Below are 22218 nucleotides of genomic sequence, written 5' to 3' on the forward strand. Positions count from 1 at the left end.
CAAAAAACAAAAAAAACAACAAAAAAAAACACCTGGATCTGAAATGAGCATTTAAATTATCCTTAGAGGTGTTTTCCACTGTGGAGCAGGGATGACTCACCAGACCTCTGTGTGGTTGGATGAGATATTTCTCATGAGTCTCCATTTCCCTGTGGTCTGATTCTATGCTTCCCAAGCAAGGCACTGATTGTGAGTCCTTTTTTTTTTTTTTTTTTTTTTTTTGTTTGTTTGTTTGTTTTTTTAGGTTTCTTGATTCTAAGAAGTTGGTACCACAGATAGATGTGGATCAATTTGTCCCTGGGAAGGGATAGGTCAAATTGGTAAGTTATTTATTTTCATTCTTCTTCATATGCAGAAAAATGATGGTTTCAACCCTACAGATGGCTTCAATAACTACTTAGAGACTGATGCCTCCCTAGTCTATGATGGCTGGCTAGCCCTTCTTTACGTATAAATGCGCCATCACTAAGTCACACATGAAACTTAAACTCAAGCTGCCCAAAGGTAAACTCCACAAAAACTTTTCCCCATCCATCTTTTGGAATGTCTCTATTTTTATTTATTTATTGAGAGCAAGAGTGCAAGCACAAACAGGGGGAGTGGCAGAGGGAGAGAGAGAAGCAAACTCTCCTCTGAGCAGGGTGCCTGATGGGGGCCTTGGTGTGGGGCTCAATCCCAGTACCCTGGGATCTGACCTGAGTCAAGAGCAGTTGCCCAACTGACTGAGCCACCCAGGCATCCTTGAATGTCTCTTCTTCAGTGAATTATGCAATGTGGTTGCCCAAGCCAGAAGTGGGGCAGGCGTCCTAGGCCTCTGTCCCATGCTGCCTCACCTTTTGGAATTAACTGCCAGGTGCTGCTCATCTCATCTCATCATCTTTTCTCAAACCTGCTTCCTTCTTTGCAGAACCACAGCCTTACCTCTGGCCTCCTTGGCCTGTCCGGGATCACTGCACTAGCTCTCAGACTCCGGCTGGTCTCTGCATTCCATTCTGTCCCCTGCTGCCAGCATGATGCTGCTGAAGTGAAAATTTGCAAATGTCAATTTTATGCTTAAACTTCTTCAATAGCTTCCAGGATTCCAGACTTTTAGCTTAGCCCCTGGGCCCTCCAGTCCCTCCCCAGAGGTCATCCTGTGTTCAGTCATTTGTATATTTCCCTAAATGCATCACACGGTGTTTCCCCTTGGTCATTTAATACAGATTGCTTCCTCTGCCTGCCTGGTGTTGTTGGTCTTCCGAGCTGGCTCCTCCTCATTGTGCTGACAACACTATCAGTTGTCTTTCTCAGAAAGCTTCTTTAGAGCCTCCCTTTGGCACACCTTCCTCAATTTGGTACCCTTGAATGTTTTTCCTTCCGTAACATTAGGGGATTATCTATGCCATATCCAGTGCCATAAGGTACTGCAATCTTAGCTACCCATCTTACACCCAAATGGGGAGCAGGAATCTAGCATGGTTAAATATGTAAACAAATCAGTGCAAGAGCTTTCACTGAATGTTTGAAAATCTTTTATTTATTCAACAAAGCAATGATTTATCCTTAGACCCTGAGGAAAGAATACTAAGGAACAAAAGTTACAGGGAGGCCAATTTGGGGTTATTGTTAAGGATTTTTGTTTCTAATAAACAGAGCTCTTTTCAAATTAAATCAACTGTTTATGTGATAGGGCACTTCTGGTTATGGGGGAAATTAGGTAAAGGCTGGATTGAAGCCGTGGATCTGTTACTGGGAGACTCAGCATCAGATGAAGACTGGACTGTGTGGTTGTCATCATGTTGGCCACCAGTGTTCCCCTTCTCCCATTAGATGCACAGAAAATAATGTTTCCTGCCCTCTTTGATGTCAGGCACTGATACGTGATTGGTTTTGGACAAAGAAACATGAGCAGAAAGGATGTGGGTCACCTCTGCTTTAGTCATCGCAGAAGCAATTTTGAGGTGCTGCTTCTGTTAGCCCAAGGCCCTGAGTGACCCTAGGGAGCAAAGCCCCTCTGCTGACCTGTGTTAGGCATGTAGTAGGAGTGAGAAATCTTTGTTGCACAAGGCCACTGGGGAACAATGTGGAGAGGAAGGCAGAGACAGATTGTAGATTCTCAGTTGCATCTTGGCCCAGGCCTGTGGGCTTTCAAGGAACCTTTGCTCAGGAAAGTTATGGTCAGAGATTCTTTGTGAACTGGAGACACACAGACCATGTTCAGCAGGTCACCATATGCCAGACAAGGGTCATCAACTAGAGATGGATTAGGTCTGCAGGTTCCAGGTTGGCCAAGTTGATTGGGCATTCCCTGGTGCTGTGGAGCCAGTGAGAGGGGGTCAGCTTCCAAGTGTGACTTGAGAACTAGTGTCAAGAGCCTACAGAGATCAGAGGACTCTGTTCTTGCTGTGTATGCCGGGTGTGTATGACTTTGGGCCAGTCACGTAGCCTGGCTAAAGATTGGCTTCCTCATAAATAAAGATTAGAAAAGCATCCCTTCTGCATCACAGGAATTTTATGGCAATCAGGAGATAACGTGCCTGGAAGTGCTTTGTAAATTGAAAATCACTAATCAGATATTGGAGCCTATCGCTATAGTTCTTCCATTAAAATTCTCAGCTTCTGTTTGTGTTGCCCGCCTTTCCTTTTTCATATGCCCGAGGTGATCTTTAGTTACAAGGTAAAGTGAGTGTTGGTAAGTTCTTTCACTTAACAGTGCTTCCACATACAGAGTCCCACCCTGTCTAGCCTGTTACTCATCTCCCAGGAGAAATTTTCCTCCTGGCTTGAATAACCCAAACTTCACAAACACACGTATTTCTTAAAACATTTTCATCTATTTACATTGAAAAAATTTACATTACATCCCCCTAAATCAGTACGTGACGTTTAATAAAATGTCATGAAGGAGAAGTCTTGAGTTAACATTCCGAATGTAATTGGTAGAGCGCCAGAATTCGGTGTGTAGATGTTCTAGAATAGCTTTATTGTCACTGAGAGGCCAAGCCACCAGTTACATGAAACCACAACTTGTCAGCAACCTTATTAATTGTTTGGTGTTGGGGGATGATGTTTTAAGCATTTTCCATTCTAACATGCAAGTTTATTCCTTATAATATGGGTGCCTTAGTTCTGCTTTAGGAAAACGGTTGGGCATTTTGGTTTTGGGCATGCTGCTAAGTGTTCCAATTAAAAACAATAAGAAAAAATAAAAATAATAAGGAAGAGGCTCTGCATTAGTATTTTCTTATAAAAAAGTAATATATTACTATTGTAAGTATGAGAAATATGCATTATCATTTGATTTCAAGCCTCCCCATTTGTAAAGTGGAGAAGTGTGAAGCTCACAGGAGTTTAGAATTCTCCCCAGAGTCCCGTAGCTTCTAGTGAGCAATAAATCCTAGCCTAGTGACTTGTCTATGCTTACAACTTGGTCTGCTATCCCTCCAGACCTTCCGGGCTGGGCTTGTGTGATACGGACATGACGTCCTTAGCCATAGTCAGTTCCAGCGGCTGTAATGAATGACCATAGACTGCCTGGGTTAAACAACAATTTATTTTGCACAATTCTAGACGCTGGAAATTCGAGGTGAGGGTGCAAACACGATCAGTTTCTTGCTGAGGGCTCTCTTCCTGGTTTGCAGATGTGTCTTCAAATGAGGAGACATTCTCTTTCTCTCCGTATAAGGACACTGGTCCCATCATGGGAACTCCATATTCATGAGCTCATTTAAACCTAGTACCTCCCTAGGGCCCCACCTTCTAATATCATCCTGCTGAAAGTTAGGGTTTCAACATATGAATTTTGGTGGTGATGGAGGATACACAAATACATGGCAGGTTTTTATTTGCACAGATATCAGCTAAATTCTCTTTTGTAGTATTTTCTCTTCCTTTTATTCTGTATTTAAGCCTGAATTCTCAGATTGATTCGTCATTGGGATGTGGTAGAAATTACTTGAAAATCACATTAGCCAGAAGACTGAAATATCATATCTTAGAGAATATTTGTGGGAAAAGGAAATCCAATCAACTAATTTAAGCAAACAAATGAAAAAAAAAAAAAAAAAGGAGACTTGTTGGAAAGACAAAGTGAGAGCTACAGAACCCACGGGCTGGAAGTGTAGCCAGGGCTCCCAAAGGATCCAGAGCTCGACCATTTGGCCAGGCAGTGGCTGCCATTTCTGTTTTTTGGAGTCCACCTTGTCTCTCACCTCTGCGTGCCTCTGGATAAATGCTCCTTTCATCTCTCTCTTTGCTAACAGCTTTCTCTGCTCCATTTGAGCCCAGGCTAAGTATGGCACTCAGTCCTAGCTTTAAAAGTCCCCAACAGAGAGTAATAATGGCCTTTGTGCACTAATTCCAATTTCTCCGGATGCAGGAGTTCACTGATGTTACTCAGGTCAGATGGTCACCCTGATCTGATCCCTTATCACCAAAGAAGGAATTATGGATAACCAAGGACTGCAGGGGTCCGTCTCTGCCAGGAGTTAAGGATGGACATGTAGGAGGTAGAGATTTGGCTGAACAGATGATCCCCCAAAACAAAAAAATTACAAACACATTTTAGATTACCCTCTTGGCTCTAGGGGAAAAGGGGGGGGAATACAGAAAGGAAAGAAAAAAAGGGGAAAAAAAGGTAGACATGGCCTTTAATCATATGTCTGTGTAAGGGCAGATGTGTGTATACACGTGCGCACACACTCACATCTCTCTAGGCCTTCGGGATTGTGTTCTTTCCAAAGTAAATCCTTTCCACCACCCTCACTTGCTGCCTTTCCTTAAACCAGTTTTACTGCCTCAGGTAGAGGGTTTCAGGGTATATGTCAGTTTCTGGAAGTGCTGGTGACCCGGATGAGAAGAGTGCACAGAGTCAAGCTAACGTGGAGCTCAGGGTGAGGTCTAAAAGGCAGTGTTTTGTCTTGTCCACTGCACTGCATCCTCAGTCCCCAGTGCCAGACTTGGGCCTGGCAGATAGTGGGCACTCAATAGTCTTTTTCTTGCTTTTTTTTTTTTTTAAGATTTTATTTATTTATTCACAAGAGACACACAGAGAGGCAGAGACACGGGCAGAGGGAGAAGCAGGCTCCCTGTGGGGAGCCCGATATGAGATCTTGACCTGAGCCAAAGGCTCAACCACTGAGCCACCCAGGTGCCCCTCAATAGTCTTTAATGAGTGAATGAAACCTAAACAGTTCACCACAACAAGGATGATGACTAGAGCTAGAATCAGAACACTGGGCCAGAGGGACCAAGGAGTGACAAGAGAAGGTAATCCAGGAGCAGCCCTAGCAGTCACCCACAGCTGCCTGTTTGCTCCCACCATGCCATATTTAAGGGGGAAGTTGGGGAGGAGTGAAGATAGATTGAGTTTAGGGAGACAGAGGCAGGGCAACAATGAAGATGACACCCTACATCTTATATTAAAGTTGCTTTTGTAGTAGTTTACCTCTTGTTTCATTTGTAAGCTTCTTAAGGGCCAGAATGGTGTCTGACTTACGTATCTATCCTCCTAGCCCCCAATAACTATTCTTTTTTTTTTTAAGATTTTATTTATTTATTCATAGACACACACACATACACACACACACACAGAGGCAGAGACACAGGCAGGGGGAGAAGCAGGCTCCACACAGGGAGCCCGACATGGGACTCGATCCCGGGTCTCCAGGATCACACCCCGGGCTGCAGGCAGCGCTAAACTGCTGCACCACTGGGGCTGCCCCCCCAATAACTATTCTTATATACAGCTGGCATTCAACAAACATTGGTTGGATGAATGAATACATTAAAATTTCAGGAAACCAGGAAAAAATAATTCCCCCTATTGATTTAATATAGAATTTTTAGTGCATAAAGTAGACTTTAATACATGGTTTGGTCCTCAAGAACTCAAATACTTGTCAACAATGTAAGAGTGTTGGAGGATAACTGTTTAATTTTTATCCTCTTTTCAGAAAAAATGTTATTTCTATAGATGGCTATTTTTCTTGAAGTTTGATTTATAACTGATTTTTAACACTTCATGTTGAATGAGAGCATCCTCCTAGCTTGGGATATTTACTGTATATTTTGTGCATTATACATTTAATCAAATAACACGAAGACTAAATGATATTAATTTCTGTCTGAGTTTTGGTTGTAGTCATTACACAAAATAAAATGCATCTAATATTAACTGGAGCAATTTATTTTTTATATTAAATCTGTGTCCTGTAAACTTTCTAGACTCATTTAGTAATTCTAGTAGCTTTTTCATAGCTTCTGTAGTATTTTCTATAATGACCATGTCATCTGTGAACAAGGACAGTTTTATTTAACTGTCTGCCAGAAAAAGGCTAACATTCTTTAAAGGAATGCAAGCGGGCAGCCCCGGTGGCCCAGCGGTTTGGCGCTGCCTTCAGCCCAGGGTGTGATCCTAGAGGCCTGGGTTCGAGTCCCACGTCGGGCTCCCTGCATGGAGCCTGCTTCTCTGCCTATGCCTGTCTCTGCCTCTCTTGCGCGCGCTCTCTCTTTCTCTGTGTCTGTCATGAATAAATAAAATAAAATTTAAGTAACTTCTTTTTTTTTTTTTTTAATTTTTATTTATTTATGATAGGCACACAGTGAGAGAGAGAGAGAGGCAGAGACATAGGCAGAGGGAGAAGCAGGCTCCATGCACCGGGAGCCTGACGTGGGATTCGATCCCGGATCTCCAGGATCACGCCCTGGGCCAAAGGCAGGCGCTAAACCGCTGCGCCACCCAGGGATCCCAAATTTAAGTAACTTCTTGCAAGATTCATCCACGAAGGCAAAAGAAACAAAAGCAAAAATGAACTATTGGGACTTCATCAAGATAAGAAGCTTTTGCACAGCAAAGGATACAGTCAACAAAACTAAGACAACCTACAGAATGGGAGAAGATATTTGCAAATGACGTATCAGATAAAGGGCTAGTTTCCAAGATCTATAAAGAACTTATTAAACTCAACAGCAAAGAAACAAACAATCCAATCATGAAATGGGCAAAAGACATGAAGAGAAATCTCACAGAGGTAGACATAGACATGGCCAACACACACATGAGAAAATGCTCCGCATCACTTGCCATCAGGGAAATACAAATCGAAACCACAATGAGATCCCACCTCACACCAGTGAGAATGGGGGAACATTAACAAGGCAGGAAACCACAAATGTTGGAGAGGATGCGGAGAAAAGGGAACCCTCTTGCACTGTTGGTGGGAATGTGAACTGGTGCAGCCACTCTGGAAAACTGTGTGGAGGTTCCTCAAACAGTTAAAAATAGACCTGCCCTACGACCCAGCAATTGCACTGTTGGGGATTTACCCCAAAGATACAGATGCAATGAAACGCCGGGACACCTGCACCCCGATGTTTCTAGCAGCAATGGCCACGATAGCCAAACTGTGGAAAGAGCCTCGGTGTCCATCGAAAGATGAATGGATAAAGAAGATGTGGTCTATGTATACAATGGAATATTCCTCAGCCATTAGAAACGACAAATACCCACCATTTGCTTCAACGTGGATGGAACTGGAGGGTATTATGCTGAGTGAAGTAAGTCAATCGGAGAAGGACAAACATTATATGTTCTCATTCATTTGGGGAATATAAATAGTAGTGAAAGGGAATATAAGGGAAGGGAGAAGAAATGTGTGGGAAATATCAGAAAGGGAGACAGAACATAAAGACTCCTAACTCTGGGAAACGAACTAGGGGTGATGGAAGGGGAGGAGGGCGGCAGGGTGGGGTGAATGGGTGACGGGCACTGAGGTGGGCACTTGATGGGATGAGCACTGGGTGTTATTCTGTATGTTGGCAAATTGAACACCAATAAAAATAAATTTATTATAAAAAAATAAAATAAAATAAAAATCTTAAAAAAAAAAAAGGAATGCAAGCAATCCACCACTCGATGACATAACCTTCCCAATGTTCAGCAGCCAATAAGAAGTTATTAGCTATCCAAAGAAGGGAGGAAATGTGCCATCTAACCAGTAGAAGAATCAGTCAATAGAAACAGACCCAGAGATAATAAAGGTGATTCAGTAAGAAGACAAGGACTTTAGCTATTATATATCTAAAGATTTTAAGGAAAATTTTAAGGTGAAACAAGAGACTTCTGGGAAAAAAAAAGAAGAACCAAATGAAATGAAACTTCTAGAGATGAAAAATATGGTTATTTCAAATGTTCTAAAAAATTCCTGGATGAGATTAACACAGGTATTCTGTTGTCTCTGTCCCTCTCAGAACCTTAGCAAGGCCACTTTCTCTCCCTTGAATTCCCTCTACCTCCTCTGAACCAAAGCAGGCTCAGGCCTGACTTCCTACCTCATGGAATTCAGGAGGTAAGGGTCAGTCCCACCACCTGCAGTGTTGTGTGATTATTTCCCATTCTGGAACCTTCGGGGCTATTCCTCACTCTATATTTGGGATGAAGTGATGGCTTAGGTGATTATTTCTATAATTTGCTCTGATTTGATCCTTTTTCTTAATACTATTTATGTACAGCAGTTTCCAGTGTAATTTAGCAGCTACTTCCTGGTCCTTAGCCATTTCTGCCCTAGAATAGAGGTGGTAGATCGATTTATTTATTTATTTATTTATTTATTTAATCATGAGAGACACAGAGAGAGAGAGAGGCAGAGACACAGGCAGAGGGAGAAGCAGGCTCCATGCAGGGAGCCCGATGTGGGACTCAATGCCGGTCTCCAGGATCACACCCTGGGCTGCAGGCAGACGCTCAACCGCTGAGCCACCAGGCGTCCCAAGGTGGTAGATTTAAAGACAGGCGCCTCAGGAGGACCCCTGGTCTCTGTCTGGGGATTGTTCAGACCTTCTTTCCCTTGTCTGAGATTTTTATGTAAAATATCACCATTAGGCCCCTGCTCTTAGAACTAGGGCATTCAGAGTCTTGATTATAGACACAATGGTTGAAAATGACCTTGGAACATCCCACTGTCATAGGCATATACAGAGGGGATAAAAATTAGACCATAAAATCTATTTCCCAATTTTCAAAAAAGTTCTTCCAGCATCTCTGTAAAGAGCTTGTGTGACTAATAAGCTATAAATAAATATAACTTTGATGCATTATGCAGCATGTAGTCTGACTGGAACTGAGACAAATGAGGCAAATAGATGCTCTATTCAGAATCATCAAAGTCTCTAACGATAAGTTCAGCTAAAGCATATGTGATTTGTTTCTAGCCTGAGCACATGGAAAGAGAGTACTTTTAGATAACCCTTACATACTGATGTTAAAGTTCATGTATTTTTACTTTCCCTTTTGTAGATACAAGGAAAATTGCAAATTTTTAAAATACCTAAGAAAATTGGTGTGCATTCCCGAAATATATTATTGGGAGGGGTTCCCCTTGAGTTACCCATATTTGTCCCACTTCTTTTTTCATTATTGTTTTAATTTAGTTTTAATAGGTAATGCATTAACATGGTAAAAAATTATACAGAGTTGTGTACATGTGTTTCCATGTGTGCATGCACTTGTGTATAGTGAAATGTCTCTCTCCAACCCTTCTTCCCCATCGGCTTAGAGCTATACCATAATGTTGTCATCACTATTATTAATTACTATTATCTATCCAGCATATCTTTTTTCAAATTCAAGCTGATACCAATATATATTCTTATTTTTACCCAAAAGCTAACACACCAAACAGTGTTGTGTACATGTCAAACACATGTTTGAGTTGTCCTAACTAGATATAACATAAATACCAGTAATTGTCTAGAACTTACACCCATATAAGAGTCTGGAGGAAAGAGTATTGACCTTTATTGTTTAGAATTATTGGCACATGGTTATTTAAAAAAAGAAAAAGCAGACTAATTTTTAGTCCCTTTTAAAAATTGCTTTTAAATTTCTGCAGACAATGAAACTCAGCCCACATCAGTGGCATAATGCTCCCAAAAATGTGTTCTTTTTTTTTTTTAAGATTTTATTTATTTATTTGAGAGAGAGGAAGAGGGAGAGAGATCACAGAGGAAGAGAAGGTGGGAGAGGGAGAAGCAGACTTTTTGCTGAGCATGGAGCTGGATGCAGGACTCCATCCCAGGACCCTGGGATAATGACCTGAGTGGAAGGCAGATGTCTAACTGACTGAGCCACCCAGGTGCCCCTCACCAATGTGTTTTTTAGTGTGACATTTTTCTCAATATTTTATAGATCTTTCTATATTAGTATATAGAAAACTTCTCTATTTTTACAGCTACAAAATATTCCATTGTGTAGAGGAGCAACAACTTATTTCCTAGTTCACTGCCAACAGTTGAAGGTCTTTTGGGTTTGCTCCCAATCTTTTGCTTTTACAAACTATTCTGCAGTAACCAACTTATACTTATATAATTTGCATATGTGCAATTAGCTGTAGGATAAATTTCCAGTTATGGGATCCTGGGACAAAGAATGTATGTATTTATAATTTTGATAGAAACAGGCAAATTTCTTTCTACAGGAGAGAGCAAATTTACACTCTCACCAGCAATATGCAAGGTTGCCTGTCTCTCCAAGCCCTGCCAAGAGAGTGTGTTATCAAAATAGTTCCAGGGGCAGCCCGGGTGGCTCAGCAGTTTAGCGCCTGCCTTCAGCCCAGGGTGTGATCCTGGAGACCCGGAATCGAGTCCCACGTCAGGCTCCCTGCATGGAGCCTGCTTCTCCCTCTGCCTGTGTCTCTGCCTCTCTCTCTCTCTGTCTGTCTCTCATGAATAAATAAATAAAAATTAAAAAAATTTTTTTTATTAGTTCCAAGTTTGCTAACCTGATAGGTGCAAAAAAAACATGTCTCTCAGTGCGTTTTTAATTTAGAATTTTATTGTGAGTGAGATTGGGTATCATTTCAGTTTTAATTTATTTTTATTTTTTTATTTAAAAAATATTATTTATTTCAGAGACAGCAAGAGAGGAAGAGAGAAAGAGCATGAGCAGAGGGAGGGGCAGAGTGAGAAGAAAAAGCAGATTCCCTGCTGAATAGGGAGTCAGATGCGGGCTCCATCCCAGGACCCTGGGATCATGACCTGAGCCGAAGGCAGATATTTAACTTACTGAATCACCCAGGTACCCTCATTTCATTTTTTGTTTAATTTTTTTTCAATTTTTATTTATTTATGATAGTCACACACACAGAGAGAGAGAGAGAGAGAGAGAGGCAGAGACACAGGCAGAGGGAGAAGCAGGTTCCATGCAGGGAGCCCGACGTGGGATTCGATCCCGGGTCTCCAGGATCGCGCCCTGGGCCAAAGGCAGGCGCTAAACCGCTGAGCCACCCAGGGTTCCCCCTCATTTCATTTTTTAAAGTGACATTTTATTTCTCTTTTTTCTTCTGTGCACTCTATGTGCATTTGCTTTTCTCATTTTTCTATGGGCTGATTATTCTTGTCTTCTCCATTTCTAGGACTTCTTTCCACATTAAGGAGGTTAGCCCTTTGTGCTACATATTGCAACTATTTATCCAGTTTATCATTTGCATTTTAATCTTGCTTATGGTCCTCTGGGTCCTTCCTAAGTAGAAATAGATAAAAATCACCGATGACCTGGTCTTTGCAAAATAATGAATCTGAATTTGATGAAGCATAGAGATCTATCATTTTATAAAAAGTAGAGATGAGAGTAAAGAATGAACAAAAGACATTTCTTCTCTACAGAAAACAGGTGCTTGGTTTAGCTCTGTTTCCTTGAAAACTAGCTTCTCTCCCACTCCAAGTCTGAGAGGCCAGATCTTAAGCTAACTCCATCCTGGAAAGATAAAATTAGCCAACCGTTGGGTTTTCAGAACATTTTATTTCTTTCTGGTTAATAACAAGCCCAGGCCCTATGAGTCCACAGGGAAAAGCAGTATCCATTTCCAGGGACTCATGGCAAAACAGTGTTTAATGGAATTGCATGAGCCCTAAAAGCTCAAGTCCTTTTCCGAAACCCTTTCCCTCTGTGCCCATAAAGTCTGCAGAGTAAATCTTATTAAACTGATAGCTATTATTTAAAACAGCTCACATTTCAGAGCAATTACTATTCCCCAGCCAAAATATCCAATTAGTCTTTAATAAAAACAGCACCTAGTACAGTGCCCAGCAGAGAAAGGTATTTAACAAATCCTTTATTGCCCAATTCATTTAACTGGGGTGACCTACAGAATATTTATACAATTTTTTTTCCTAAAATCAATACTACCCATGGGTTGGCTCTAAAGCAATTGTCTTGACCAACTCCCTCGTTATAAAGAATGCTAATCCACAATCGGGAAGGCATATACCTTATTCCTTTTGTCCTCAAAATATCCCTGTCAAGAACTGGAGAACCGATCTTCATTACTCTTGTAACATACGCTCAAATTAGGGCAAGAGTCCTGCAAACCTTCTTCCCTGTCCCAACTCCTAATTGCCTTCCCTCTGGGGTGTGTGGGAGTGCAGACGATCTCTTTTCTGGCCTGAGCATCAGCGCAGGACACCGGATTGGTAAACTCTACCGGGGACATGTGCTCACAACACTGACACTGTGATGTTGGACTTCTTAAAATGTAATTATAACCCAGAGGGTTTTTGAAAAGTGAAATATTAAAATGGATAGTCTTAAATGGCTTTGCTGGACTCCTAAATCAGCATTTCATCAATTTTGAGCTTAACTTTGACTACCATTCCTCCCACCAGAGAGCCGGCAGTAGCTGTTTATCAGGAGTGTCTGGTGAAGTGTCTCTGTTCTCCCTCTCTCTATCATTATGCATTAACATGTCCTTTTAAAGTTGACATAGCAGGGAACTCAGAAGTTTCCTTCCTCAAGGTATTCCCCTCACTTTTACTGTTTGCCTTGAGCTTGTCCAGAGTGCTCTGGGTTATGCTGCCCCCCACCCCTAAGGTGGCCGTTGTGTGTGCATTTGCAACAGAACCTTCCCAGCAATCCTTTTTTTTTTTTTTTTTTTTTTCCTTCCCAGCAATCCTATTGTTCATTTTGAACTGACTCTCTGCATGGGGGCAAGTGCCATTTGTTTTCAAGGAGTCTGCTGTTTTGTAAAGAGCCTGGCATTTGGAATTCAGAAAGAGCCAAGTTCAAATCTCAGTTCTGTTGCTTACCTGACATAAATTTGAACAGTTTGATTTATGTTTCTGATCCTTGCTTCTCAAATCTCTTAAATGGGAATATTACCAACCTTGTAGAATTTTGCAATGATTAAGTGTTAATATGTGATATTCCTAATACGGAGCCCATGCTTAATACTCTATTTCATTGGTTATAAGACATCAAGGATTATAAAATGCAGCATTAAGAGTGGATCATACATTCTAGGAGCAGGATTTAACATCCAAAGAATATGTACCAGAAGATTCTGTGCACTCAAAGAAAGCTGATGACTTGGAAAAATAGGTAAGAGCAAAAACAGGAGGATAGGGGGTTCCAAGAAAAAATTTTATCTAGTTTTGCTCGACCCAGCTGTAAACCTTCAGATAGAAAAGATTTTATGATTCTTTTGAAACCTGTCTTAGTTTCCTGCAATTCCTGGCCATTAGATAGGACTATTTGCTACAAGTAAAAGGATAAAAATCCAGAACTTTCAAGGATAATTCACCAAGTCCAAGGTGAAGTCAGATGGCCCAAGACTGCTGCTCTAGTCTAGGACACCTGTGTGAGTGGCCTCCTACCATCTCTGTCCCAGACACTGGGATGGAAGCTCTGTGCTCTTTCCCTCCTGCATTTGCTCCTTGTTTGGGGCAGGAGAGGTAGGATGAGGGGGGCTGAGATATGAGTGCAGGCCTTGGGGGAAAGGAAATGGTAGCCCCTAGTTCTGCCTTATTTTGGGCCCCAAGTCTGTCTCTAATCCACACAAAGGAATTCCCTGGCCACAAAGGGACCCCTTAGAGGCTGCCCCCTGAGCATAGAATTTAAGGACCCAGGAGACTGTTTGCTGACCTTTCCCCCCCTTTCCATGTCTTTCCATTTGCAACATCTGGTGCACCTACGTGAAGGAGAAGACAGAAAGGAGTGAATCCAAGATTCAGATTAGGAATTTCAGTGGCTGAAAGGGGCAGAAACAAAATCTTCTACTCCAGAGGCATCTAGAAGATGAGATCAGTAGGTGCTGGCCTATAGTCGAAGATGCTCTGCCTCTGCTCTCCCTCCTGGCTCCTCTTTTTCCATCACCCCAGGAACACTTACCTTTATGCTACTTCCTTGAGACATCCAAGGAAATTTCAGATTGCCTAAGAGAGATTTGAGACATTTTCCAACCTTGGTGGAGTAAATCATGTCAGGAATTTACCTAGAGAAGCTTTGGGCTGAGCATCCATCAGACTATTTATATCCATCAAAAATGCATCAGACTTTTACCACATCCATCAAACCACTTACCATGAAGCAGCCTGTAGCTTCCCTCAGCAGGAAAACGGAAGAGGGATGAGCATCGGGGTCATGGGCTATTCAGTCTTGCTTCTAGACAGCAGTTTTTGAAGAAGCAGAGCTTCTTACCTCGTGAGGAAAGATATCTAGTGGCTATTGGGGCCGCATTCAGGGAACAGGTGGCCACCAAAAATAAGACAGAGCAGAATACACAGGCTCAGGCCTGGACAAAGTGTTTCCCATCTTAAAGGCCAGCGTGACACCTGAGTGAAGTCTCTGCCTTTTTTTAAATTTTTTTATTTATTTATTTTTATTTATTTATTTATTTATTTATTTATTTATTTATTTATTTTTTGAAGTCTCTGCCTTTATGGGACTGAGCTCAACTATCTATATGCCAAAGCCAGGGGAATCCCAATAGGCATGATGTTATTTGGGCAGAAATAAAAGTATTTCTCTACCTTTTTGCTCCAAGCTCTGGAAGCTGCCAGCTTGCTCACCAAACTGCTGCATTTTGTGTTTGCTGATGTAGAAGAATTGCACTTCCCTATAGCATACCACCAGATGGTAATTGGATTCTAATAATAGAACAAAATACAGAGAATTCCCACTGCTTGGCTGGGTTTTAACTGATGTGACAGCAGAGAGCCAGCCCCTCTACAGAGTGTCCCTGCGGAGAATGAGCTATGAGGCTAGTCTGTTAAGCTCCCCTTGAAACCTGGGGTTGGCGAGGAGCCGCAGCTCCTGATCGGTATGGCCCTGTGGTCTCCAGATCTTTCTGGGTTCACTCTAGATGATTATCTGCTCCTTGTGTCTTCAGAAATCCTTGAGAGTTTGGGCTTCTACCCTGAAGCCCTTTCTCTCTTCTCTGTAGTCCCCAGTGGGAGGCAGTCTTCTGGAACCAATGATTTGACTTCAGGAAGGGGCCACTTTCTCTCTTTCCCACCACTCTCAGACCACATCCTAGCACACGGTGACTCCCAGGAAGATTCCTGCCACAAAATATAAAAGATCTTGGGTGCACTCAGGTTTTCCTCAGGGTCTTGACTCCAGTTTCTGGAGTAGTGGGAACTGTGTCATTTTGGTATGGGAATAAGCAACCTGCAACACATCTCAATTTTTCTATGCTACCTAGGGGAAATTTTCTCACGGAAGTTGCTCAGAACGAGAGTCATAAGAAATTTAGACTGCCCAGAAAAAGTAGGGTCAGCTGATCAATGCAATCTGTCTTCTAGAGACCATTTCTGAAAATATGCCCATGATGGCAAACCACTAAATTAGGGCTACAAAGGCACATAAGATAATCACTGATTCTTGATTGCTGACAATATGAGAACACCGATATTTGCTCACAGTGTTGTAGGAGAAAAAAAATAATCAGGACACAAGGTCCCTGACCTAAAGTTGTCTACAGCCAGTTGTCATCATAGACTGAGCCTCAGAAATCACCTAGCTCAGTCTCTGCTTTTTGTAGATGAGGAAAAGTAGAATCAATTAAGTAAATTGACTGGTTTGCTCTTTTACAAAGAGGTGAACGAGTCAAGCAGCATCCAGCATATGACTCATATTCATAATTATATTCACAATGCAGATCAAAACCATGCATGCCTGCTAGGATCAGCTGGCAAAGGAGAGGGGATGTGAGGGTAAGGGGAAGGTCAGCACTCAAATGTCTCAGGCTCTAATCTCTGTGGTTTGCCTTGTGAAGGACTGTGGACAGTCTGGAGGACCTGAATGCGGACACTCTCAGAAGAGGAGAGCAAGTCCTATGCAAGTGTGGCCTTTATAACCTCTTTGCTGTGTAAGTTCAGGGAGGTCACTTTAGGCTGAACAATGAGAGCAGGCTGCCCAGAGGTGGGAACATTTGAACTAAACTTTGCAGGATGGCTGCAGTTCAGAATTGGGAGCAAGAGCAGGAGTGGCAGGCCTGGCCCAGGCCAAAATGTGCAGTTCTGGACAGATGTAGAAGGATGGTAGTGAATATGAAGTCTGGCGCCCATTGAAATGGAACGAGACCTAAGGCTTGAGCTATTCACAAAAAATCCTAGAGGTGTTCAAAGCATCAGGGGTTGGATAACAGGATCAACAATGAGAAAGTCAGTTATCCGAGGTGGCACTAGAAAGGATTAAAAAATGTTGCCTGTTAAGAAGTTAAGCTTTGTTCTGAATCTGACTGTTTATATGTATGCAGCTGTATATTGAGGTTCATTCCTGCAGGAGATGAAAACATTTTAAGGAATGATATAATAATAGAATTCCTGTGTTGTTTTAGGGAACTGAATATGAGGTGGAAGGAAATAGCTGGTGAAGAACAGAGGTTAACACTACCAGAGCTAGATGTTCTTCGGGGCTTGGGTTAGTGAATAAACTACCTTGGAAATTACATATACAGATGTTTCCTGCCTAATATGAACTAATATGAGATATTAGTGAGATATTATGGCCTCCCCTGAGCCAACCCCAAAGATGTCACATAAACAGGTTTGATGCATCTAATAACATGGCAAAACAAACAAACAAACAAACAAACAAACAACAAACAAACAAACAAAGTAATGAGATCCTGGGGAGGCCAAATGTGATTGTGTCCTAGGGGTTGGGGTGGGGGGTGAGGGGGATGGAGTGTGAAGAGGATTTCCACTTCTTCCAGAGAGGATGTGGGGCGAACACTGAACAGAATACACAAGAGTTTTCTAGTTGTATCCTGCTCGTTCACTCACTTACATTGCCAGCAGCAGAAATTTGCTTGCCAGGCAGAAAAACAGCCTCACTGGCCCAGCACCAGCTAGAAAAATCAGGATGGTGTCAGGGAAGTACTGGAGCCCACCTGGGCAGAGAGCTGGCAGTAGATTGGGGCAGCAGAAGGCCTGGTTCCTGAGGCTCCCTCTTTTCCAGGACTTCATGGCCCATGGTATAAAGATTAAGACTGTGGATTCTAAAGCCAAACAGGCCCAATTTTAATCTGCCTCCACCACTTACTGCTCTGTGACTCTGTGAAATTTATTTGCTTTCTCTCTTTGTGTTCTCATCTCTAAAATGGACATAATAATATTACCTAATTCTTAGGGTGGGTTAAAAAGATACAATACATGTAAAAGGACTTAAAACTGGGTTGATACATACTAAGTGTTTAAGAAATGTTGGATGTTATTTTGAAGACTAGAGGAAGTTGCTTCGAGGAGCAGCGTTGCTGTTTTGGGAGTTGGGGAGAATTTAGGGAATGGTAGGTTCTAGGGGACATGTGTGTGTGTGTGTGTGTGTGTGTGTTGTGTGTGTGTGTGTGTGTGTGTGTATCCCGTCTAACCCACTATGAGCTTTTGCAGTCTGAGTTATTAAACACTCTATATCAGCTTTCTGTTGCTGTGTAATAAATCAAAATGGAGTGGCTTAAAGCATACCTTCATCAACCTGATTCTTACAGGCTGGCAATTGGGAATTTGGGCTGGGTTCTGCTGATGGTTCCTCTGTAATCAGCTGCTAATCAGCCAGATGGTTGTGCTTCTGGGTGTTAGCTGGACGCCAGCTGGAAAAATGGGTCAGCTGCGCCTTCCATCATTCATCTGGCTGGCTTGGGCTTGGGAGCCCAGAGGTATGTTTTTCACACACTGCCTGTTCACCGAACTCACCAGAAGAGGCACAAGGGAGGATCTGAGTTTCTACCCTTTCTTGCAGACACCCACTATCAGTCCAGGCAATGGAAACTCTCAAGATAATATGAGTTATAGGGGAAAGGGGATGATACATCTACACTCTTGAAGAAAAGCAACAAAGGAAAAAAGTGCAGCAAGGGATGCAGATTTAATAAACCAGACAGATTTAAAATAAGCATTGGAAAAACCCCTCAATAGCATAAGAGAAGATTTTGGAAACCTTAAACAGGAACAGTCAAAGAAAAATGGACTAAGGATGCTAGGACTGAGAAATGTAACTGATAAAACCAGGAGCTCAATGGGTCCCTTGGAAGCAGAATGGGTACAGCCACAAAAATGAACAACTGAAATGAGAGACAAGATTAAGAACTCTCCTGGAAGATTTTAAGAAGGATGAAAAGAGTTGAAACTATAGAAGTAAAGGCTAAGCAAGATGGAGGATAAATAGAGAAGTTCACATCTGTATGTGAAGAATCTTAGAAGGGAAGAGCACAAATAAGTGAAGGAGAGGAAATCCTTGGAAAAAAGCAATCAAAAATTTTCCAGAATTAAAAGAGAATGTGGTAGATTTTGCAGTAATAGCCTCCAAGTTATTTCATCTCCCTACACCTATGACCTCTGGTGGTCCCCTCTACATAGATTCTAGGCTTGGCCAAGTGACTTGTGTTAGCAGATAGGACAAGAGGAGAATGATGCAAGCAGAGACGTTAAATATGCTGCCCATTGGGGCTTGCCATCCTGTATTGCTTTTATTTTATTTTATTTAAGATTTTATTTATTTATTTATTTATTTATTTATTTATTTATTTATTTGAGAGAGATAGAGACAGAGAGAGAATGAGTGGGGCAGGGAGGAGCAGTGGGAGAGAGAGAGAAGCAGGCTCCCCTCTGAGCAGGGATCCCGAGATGGGGCTCTATCCCCAGACTCTGGGATCATGACCTGAGCCAAAGGCAGACACTTAACTGACTGAGCCACCCAGGCACCCCCTGTGTTGCTTTTAGAAGCCTAAGCTACAGTATGAACAAGCCCACCCAGGCCAGATGGATGTTGAAAGACAAGTGGCCCAGTTTTGACCCATTCTTCCAGCTGGCATCTAGCTAACACCCAAGAAGCACAACCATCTGGCTGATTAGCAGCTGACTAGAGGAACCATCAGCAGAACCCAGCCCAAATTCCCAAATTGCCAGCCTGTAGGAATCAAGTTGATGAAGGTATGCTTTAAGCCACTCCATTTTGATGTGTTTATTACGTAGTAACAGAAAACTGATATACAGTGTTTAATAATTCAGACTGCAAAAGCTCATAGTGGGGTACACAGGAGAGACTTACACATACACACACCCCCCTTTAGGATGCAAACATAAAAGTCAAAGGAAAAATTCTAGAATCTTTTGGAGAGAAAAAAAGCAAATCAAAGGAAGAAGAATCAGATTGGCATCAGGATTCTCAACAATCCTGAATAAAACAAAATTAATAGTATTTTTGAAGTATTAGAAAAAAAGAACTTCCCATCCAGAATTTTAGATCTACTCAATCATTAAAATATAATGGTCAAAATAAAGATATTCTCAGACATACCACGCCTCAGAGATTTAACAGAGAAAAACTGCTTGAGAAAAATCATTAAAAGAGTTCTTTCAGGAAGAAGAGAGCTGAAAACCCAAGACTATGGATATAAAAGTGAGAAAATAAACCAATAAACAAGTTTTATCTGAAAGGAAGGAAAAAAGAATGGAAGGAAGAAAGGAAGGAAGAAAAGGAGAGAGGGAGGAGTGGGCATATTCTTAGTAATCCAGAAGTAAAATTGTGGATGATAGCAACAAGGAAAAGCTGGATGTCATCATGATTAAGCAGTAGGACTTTTGAGCCAGATGTTTTGGGTCGAAATCCTGCCCTGGCCATTCTAGCTGGATGACCTTAGATGAGTTACTTCATCTCTCTGGGCCTTGGTTGTAAAATAGGACTAATAAAACAGAACCCGTAGGATAGGATTCTTTTGAGAATTAAAAGCCCTAGTTTTAAAACCCTTAGATTTGTACTCGGTTTATAATAAGCTTTCAGTAAATGTTTGATGTTGTTATTAATATGAAGAGGAGGCTAAAGGGAAGTGGGAAATAGAGAATTAAAATAAAGGGACCAAAGGAACCACATTCATTGAGATAGAAAATAATGATATGAGGACTATGATGCAAAGCAGCAGGGAGAGAGTCCCACCCCTGCATTCCAAGGAGGGGGGCAGATCCTCAGTGAGTATTGGCTCATGTTCTCCGAGGGAAGTAGAGTCCCAGAAGAAGGATGCTAAGGTGCCAAGATTCCTGAGCCTGTGTGTGGTACAGTCACAGCAGTACTCCTGATCTTCAAGGAGCTATGTGAGCTTGAAAGATGACAGCAATGACCTGGGGACCAATTGCCCGAGGGCCTTTCCTGAATAGCCCCTTCTACAAAGGAACTTCAAGACATTCCCACATCCCTGGGGGAAGGGCAGGATGAGAGAGCACCCTAACGATGACTCAAATAGAATTTCCCACCTGTTTAGGTGCGTGGGAGCCTCAAAGTCAGCTTCATTAAAGAACATGTGATGTGTCTCGCACGCTCTAGTTTGTGCAGTAGGACTCAGGTATCTACTACAAAAGCAGTTCTTTAGTTTCCTTCTTTCTTCCACATTCCTTCGTCTTCCTTTAACCCAACCTTGTAGTAGTTACATTTGAAGTCATTTGTGGGAAAGAATACTATTTTGACTGGATTCAGGATATGGTGTTAATTATTCAAAACACCTGTGACCATAGCTGAACCTTTTAATCATGTCAGCGTTCTCATGCTTAGCGCCTGCTCAGCTAGTATCCCAAGGCTCAAGTTAGTGTCTCTGGTGAAGAGATCTTTTTGAAACTTAACTTGGAAGTCAGATAGAATATTTAGGGTCTCAATTCAGTAGGAAAAGGGATGGTGATCAGAATTCAAGATCCTCTTACAAACCTTCTTGAAGAGGTGACCATCATCACTACCCCACTGATGCCATTCTTCCGGTTCTGTGTCTGATTCAAAAACCAGCTCTGATTATTTAACAATGCCCATTGGCACCAAATGCTGCCTTCTGTGTTCCTAATTTTACCAGTCACTAGGTCTCTGATCAGTTGCATTCTGACAGTGGTTTTGTAGAATCTTGCTCAGTCACAATGGCCATGTTATTTGGGAGATTCCTGACTCACTCTAATATCCCACTGGACTTTTAAAATGTGTTATCAGAGGATCCCTGGGTGGCTCAGCGTTTTGACGCCTGCCTTCAGCCCAGGGCGTGGTCCTTCGAGGCCCGGGATCGAGTCCCATGACGGGCTCCCTGCGTGGAGGCTATGTCTCCCTCTGCCTGTGTCTCTGCCTCTCTCTCTCTGTGTGTGTGTGTCTCTCATGAATAAATAAATAAAATCTTAAAAAAAAATGTGTTATCATAGAAACTGGCCAGTTTCATGAGGACGTGTAGCTCTGAAAGTCTATGACTCTGTATATCTTATTGTGTGATCTTCGACAAATTACTTAACCCCTTCAACAGTTACCTTGTCTATAAGGTTGAAGAAGTATAGGATAAATTTTGAAGGGTTATGATGAGAATTAAATGAGATAATACATGTGAAGCACCTAGCAAAGTGATTTGCTCATGGTAGCTTATAATAAGTGCTAAATAAATTTTTGTTACACGTAGCTTTGGTGAAAAAGGGAGAGGTTTGTATCAGACAGGGTCAAACTGTGAAAACAGAAATCATGCTTTATCTTTTGAGAATTACAGGTCTAATATAGAGGATTAGGGCCTACACAACCATGAACAGTGGGTCAGAAAAGCCATCCCCTACATTTCAGTCTGAAGAGCTCAAGTGGGTGCTTCTCATGAGCTCACCAGAAATCATGGTAATTCTCAACAATTCTGGGGCATCTCTGTCAATAATCTAAGTCATGGTGAAAGCATAACACTCAAGAGCTTGCTGCCATGTCTGGTTGCCACTCCCTGCAGAGAGTAAGGCCTCACCTTCTCTCCCACCTGTGGTCTCAGATGAGAGCCCTTCAGTGGCTGTTGACCCCAACCAGGAACCATAGAGGGAAGAGGATTCTGGGACATGCAGTTCCAAGGCTTTGTGTACGTCCACACTAAAGCCTTGGCCAGAGTTCCTATTAAGTACTGGTTAGATTTTTTCATCTTATTTCCACTCTGTATAGAGATACAAATGAGCAAAGAGTTCAGAGACAAAAACAAAACAAAA

At 42.0% G+C, this 22218-nt stretch overlaps 1 long non-coding RNA gene across 2 annotated transcripts in view; it reads left to right on the forward strand.

Moving 5' to 3' along the window:
- The window catches only part of LOC111097198, a 42951-nt gene that overhangs the window by 1324 nt on the left and 19409 nt on the right, over window positions 1-22218 (forward strand). The window contains exons 3-4 of one of the 2 annotated variants that reach the window (XR_005363077.1): window positions 245-320; window positions 908-1791. This is a non-coding gene — a long non-coding RNA (uncharacterized LOC111097198). Of the gene's footprint in view, window positions 1-244; window positions 321-907; window positions 1792-22218 lie in introns of those variants that run through there. The other variant, XR_005363076.1, reaches the window with a different exon arrangement.

This window comes from Canis lupus, chromosome 8, assembly GCF_011100685.1.
Source record: "Canis lupus familiaris isolate Mischka breed German Shepherd chromosome 8, alternate assembly UU_Cfam_GSD_1.0, whole genome shotgun sequence".
Taxonomy (NCBI): domain Eukaryota; kingdom Metazoa; phylum Chordata; class Mammalia; order Carnivora; family Canidae; genus Canis; species Canis lupus.